Consider the following 6000-nt stretch of genomic DNA (forward strand, 5'->3'; position numbering starts at 1 on the left):
TTGTTTATTGACTACTACATAGGTTGACAATGGTGTGGGACCGTGATGTCAGGAAACCAGGAGGAAGCAAAATAAATTATAGTTATATATATATAAAATAAGGAGGCACTTGTGTACGTGAGGCTATGGACCTGGTGGGTCCCCATTGTCATCATCTCCAAGTAAAGTCATCTCCTCGCCCGCGCGCGCTTTCCGCCCGAAACAGTTAGCGCCGCCCGCCCCGCTTCCCGGTGCAGGCGATTGCTCCGCCTTCAAACGACACAAGTGCCGTCCGTCCGTCCATCTGCCGCCCACATTAATGATACGCGGTTGCCGAGGCGGCTACTGCGGCGCCACACGTCCGTCCCTCCGCCCGCCCACCATTGCTATATAAACTGCTGCGCCGGCCATAGCCGCAGTCATCCGCATCTGTTCCCTTTCTCCTGTCCACACCACTAGTGCCCACCATGGCTTCCTCGCGCTCCAGCGCTCTTCGGGATGGGCGGACGACAGACCACAAGGAGATGGCAGCCATTGCTGCCGACCGGCTGGCCGGCAGGCAGCCGGAGGACGACGACGTCCCAATGGAGAACATGGTAGTCGACGATCCGGCGCCAACCCCCTCCTCCGCGCCATCCTCGCCGGTGCATTGCACCATGACCATCGGCGAGGCCCATGCCCAATATATGGACTGGGTGAGGCAGATGCGTGAGGAGCAGTTCCGGGAGGCGCAGGCCGACGCCGCCTACAACCACCATCTCCTCCAGGAGCACCTGCAGGCGGAGGAGCAGACCGTCGCAGAGCGGGCGGAGCAGGAGGCGCTGCTCGACTCGTACCGCTCCGCCCACAAGGGCTGCCTCGAGCGCTGGCGGTACCACATGCGGGTGGCGGAGGCTGCGGCCGCCTACAAAGAGGCTAGCAAAGAGGGCGATGAAGCGGGCGAGGCGCTGTTTGACGAGACCGAGGACGAGGCAGAGGACAATGCCGGTTCCGACGAGTCCCCGCTCCGCTAGCGTCGACGAGGCCCTGCTCCGCCAAGGCCCCGCGGCGCCAACAACAAGGCAGAGGACACCGCCGGCTCCGCCGAGGCCCCGCCCCGCCAACAACGAGGCAGAGGACATCGCCGGCTCAGCCGAGGCCCCACCCTGCCGGCAACGTGGGGGAGGATTTCCACCGCTCCGCTGAGGCGCCGCCCGCCGGCAACGAGACAGAGGACATCGCCGGCTCCGTCGAGGCCCCGCCCCGCTGCCAACGAGGCCGCGCCACATAGAAAACGAGGAAGAGTAGAACACGGTAGGTCGCCACCGCTCGGGTCCAAGTAAGGCCACCGCTGCTACCCTCTGGTTGAAGCCAACCTAGGCGGGTTGACCATTGACGACCGGTTAGCTTCTTGGCGGCGACGTGGAGTCGGAGAGCTGCGCTGGAGAAGAACGCTGCTTCTACTTAACTGCTGGTGCAGTTGGCTGACTGACACGTGGGCCCAACAGGCCACATGTCAGTTACGCAACTGCACCTGCAGTTAAGTCACTGAAGCTTCTGTTCGGCTCAGCGGGACACAGGTGGGTAGCTTCGGTTAATTAATTATACCTCTAGCGCACCCCTTTTTAGTTGAAGAATGTATGAAATGTAATGAAATCCGGCATGTTTATATGAAATCCCACCGTGTATGAATGAATTTATTTCGATTAGTTCGGATTCCTGTATCACTGGCATTGGATGAACATGCAAAACAATACGTACTAGCATTATTCCCAGGGTGATCACCTCGTTTGCAGCAGTTTCACATGTACTCCCTCCGGTCCTTTCTAGTCTGCATACAAGTTTTGTCTGCAGTCAAAGTATCTCTACTTTGACCAATCTTATACAAAAAAGTATGCACTTTCACAATGTGCGAAGTAAAAAGGAACAGAAGGGGTACAAAGAGTTTGAGCAGCTTTTTAGCATTTCTGTACATTGCAATCAAACACACAGGCCTGGCAATTCATAGAGAACATTCAAAACAATCGATGATTATGCATCTCAGCTACTCACATGTCAGAGGCAATATTTACTTCACAACTAAAGAATAAAGAAAAAATTGATCGACGCTGCTGACAGCAAAGGGCGTCCCATTCGAAAATATCAAACGCATGTCTTGCTAAAATCAATGAGCAAAATTTGACAAGGTTGTCCCATTCCAAAATATCAAATGCCTACGATTGTGGAATGGGAAGGGTTTGCCATCAGTTCGGACATTGACATGGCACCTCGTGCTAAATAAACCAACTGTTCTTTTTGTGTAGTTCCACCAAAATCAACCAAGTTCGCGCATAGCTTGTATGATTTCGCCCTTATATGTTGCAACGCCTTGAACTTATCGGCACCTCCTTTCTTGTGGTGGAAATGAATGATTCGATGTATTCATGAACATTTTGCGCAGTTCCCATTGAAATCAAGCTAAGCACCCCTGTTTGCACAAATACAAAAAAGTGATTAGTATAAAGCAAATTGTACTATGAATTGACAGTTTCAACAGGCACATACATGGTCCATGTAGAGCACACTTTTAGAAAAATGGAACTCACCAGAAAGAATCCTAGAACAACATTGTACTCGCGCATCACAGCAAAAAAATGGAGATTTGTCAGTCCTTCTGAGCTGAAGTTAGTTTGGTCTTGTGGGGAGTAATGTAACCATCCTTCAACTGCTCCTTGTGAAATATCCTTATCTTACCTCAATGGGATATTACGGTGCACATACAGATTGGAAGTCTTGTCTCCATTTGTGCAGTTCACTAAAATCAAGTAACATTATCGTACAAGTAGCACAACATATGAAAGCACACTGCAAAATCATGTGAAAGAAGGCTAGTACTGACCTCTCATGATGCAGAATTCAAACAACTCACAAGAAGAAGATCTGAACCAAATTCGCCTTAACGGATAGGAAGTAAGATCTCCTCTTGTACAGTTCCACTAAGATCAAGCAATCAAGCAACGTTGTCGGTGTGACATTTTGGTTGAACTGCACAAAACACTCTTAAAACAAAAGTGTTTTGTGCAGTGCAACAAAAGGTCACAATGGCAATGAGGTGAAGTAGATAACCCTGTTTACACAGAGGTGCAAAGGAAACAATAATGGTGAATGACACAGAAGCCAACAAAAAGAAGCATCTACCTTATCTAAATGGGAAAGAAAGCAAGACAGTAGCATTTCTCAAGCGGTGGCATTGATTAATATTAACATAGAGATTATATTAACAATAAAATTCGTTAAACATGTAATTTGCTTTTAACTGTGGCATTGCATCAATTTTCCAGCGGCATTATTAGAGGGTGTTTGTTTACAGGGACATTTTGGTGTAGGGACTAAAAAAACTCCGTGTCAGTCCCATCTAAACCAAACAGGAGGGACTTTTAGGGACTAAAAGTGGGCATTTGGGACTAAAGAAAGAAGACCCCGAGGGAGTCTTTTTGGGACTTTTTCCAACAGTTGCCCCTGCCACGCATCGCACCTTGTCTCTATTAGTTCATTACTAGGGGTAACATGGTCTTTTAGCATGTCATTTAATAACCTCTAGTCCATGTTTAGTCCCTGGAACCAAGCAGGTAGGGACTAGGGAGTTTTTAACCAAACATGGCCTTAGATTAACAACAGCTAATGAGTTGCATGGGATAGTGGACGCACCAGCACCATGTGCATCTACCGATGTACTGTGGTCATGCACAGTCTGTTGCAACAAAGAACAAACAACCAAGGAGCATATTTGTGTTGGTCCCAGTTTTGTTATCTTTAGACACCTTTCCCTATGTGAGCGCAGCAAATCTAGTCCTGCTCAAACTCTACAACCTTGTCCCTTCCTTTCCTTTTTGAACTAGTACTTTCGCCCCTTCCTTTCCTCTTTGAACCACGTCCTAGATTTATGCGATACAACTTTCCCCACTACTTTCTCCCATTCCTTTCCTCTTTGAACCACGTCCTAGATTCATGCTATACAACTTTCCCCCTTCATTTCCTCTTTGAACCACGTCCTAGATTCATGCTATATACAACTTTTCCCACTACTTTCCCCCACTCCTTTCCTCTTTGAACCACGTCCTAGATTCATGGTATACATGCAGCTAGAGCAATGCATGTGGAGTAAGTAAATTATACCTTAAGGTTCTTGGGGCGTGGTCGGTGGGCGACGGGACAACGGCGAAGAAGAAGGGGCCGGAGGCCCTCCCGCGCCGCCGCTGGGTGGAAAGTGAACAGCTGCGCCGGTAGTCCCTCGCCGACGGCGACAACGTTAAGCCTCCTTCCCTTCCCGGCGGACGGATCCTGCCGGCTCTTTGAGCAGCAGTGAGGGGAGAGAGAGGCTAACGAAGTCTTGTTTAGATCTGGAGAGGGCGAGAGAGTGTGAAGAGAGCAACTACAAGCGCTGAGGCTCCAACGGGAGAGGGCGAGAGAGTGTGAAGAGAGCAACTACAAGCGCTGAGGCTCCAGCGTGTATATATATACTGGAGAGAGAGTGTGAAGCGTGCAAACCCTAGAAAACCTTTTGACCAGTCAAAGAATCCTCCTGGCACAAATTATGCTCAAGTGTAGTTATCGAACCCGAGACCTCAAGTTTGATGAGCGAACAGGCTAACCAGCTACACAACCCTCCCGTTATGTTCAACGAGAGGGAAATAACCTTTTATACATTCCTGCATTCGTGTGACAAGCATGCCGTGTTTTTTGTGTGTGTGTGTGGGAGTCGTTGGGATTTCAATCATAATCGTGTCATGTGGCTTTGGTGGTAAGACTATCCACAGTGGTGCAGAAATAATGCAGCCTTAGTCACCTTACCTCTCTCCACGTAGTATGTTGGGTCCCACCAGTCAGAGGGTGAAACAAACAAATTAATAAGAAAAATTAAAAGTGCCAGCGGTGTATCTTACCTCACACATCTCGCTACTGCTCGGGAACACTATCCAATTGATCCCTCTGTTCGCTCATGTACTATTTTAAGTGAATCCTTATTATAACATGCACACAAATTTTGGGCACTTGTATTCGACTTAAGTCAGTGTGCCACCGTATCTCGTATACTTACTACTCCCTCCGTCTAGGTGTAATAAGTCACGTTAGAAGGTGCAACGGGACCAAGGTGCGTGTGTGTGTGTGTGTGTGTGTGTGTTTAACAACATGTGTGTGCTAGAGAGAGCGACAGATCGACGTACTCCTACAGAGAGATGTTGTGTAGTGTACGATTTTAGCCGCGAGAGTCGGTGCATCCTCTCGTTTCCGGGCGTGTCCGGTAGGGACATGCGGACAGCTGCCACGCCCGCTCCTGACCAGCCTGGCCCACCCAAAGCCCCTCCATCACCCGCGCGCGCTTCCCGCCCGAGACGGCCAGCGCCGCTCCAAAGAATCGGTGCCGCATTCATGCCCGGGCAGAGCGGACGCGACCTCTCACTGGCGCAAGAGTGATGGTTGCTTCGTCCGTCCAACTTACTGCTGGGTCTATGTGATTTGACGGCTCATTGGTCTTTATTACTGAGGTGGTAGGACTGCTGGATGTCCCACGCTTTCGGCGAAAGGAGGTACTACTACTAGATTACAATTTTCTCCATTCTTACAGCGGAGGCGTGCAAGAGCAGTGAAAACACGCAGGCTCAGTGATTACATGGCCCACCTCACACTATCACCATGCGACACCTAACTCTTTACATAGTACTCCCTTCGTTCCTAAATATTACTAGATGAGTCCCCGCACGTTGCCGCGGAACAGCGGTATATCTCTCTGCGCAAAATTATTGATTTCATAGAACTAAAAAAAACTCTATAACCGCATGACAAATGTGGTAGCCAAACTAAATAAACTCCCATCATCATTTAGATCATCCCACGTAAGGAAAAAAGATCAGCCAACTCCTACTGCATAATGAGATTATATTTTTCTTTTTGACATGTTAATGGGACTTAAAAGCTCACTTACATGCATGCTACCGGTGCATGCTTGCATGCAGACATGTTGATGTGATTTAAAACCCACTCACATGCATGTGCCACGGTATT

This window comes from Triticum aestivum, chromosome 4D (genome assembly GCF_018294505.1).
Source record: "Triticum aestivum cultivar Chinese Spring chromosome 4D, IWGSC CS RefSeq v2.1, whole genome shotgun sequence".
Lineage (NCBI taxonomy): Eukaryota > Viridiplantae > Streptophyta > Magnoliopsida > Poales > Poaceae > Triticum > Triticum aestivum.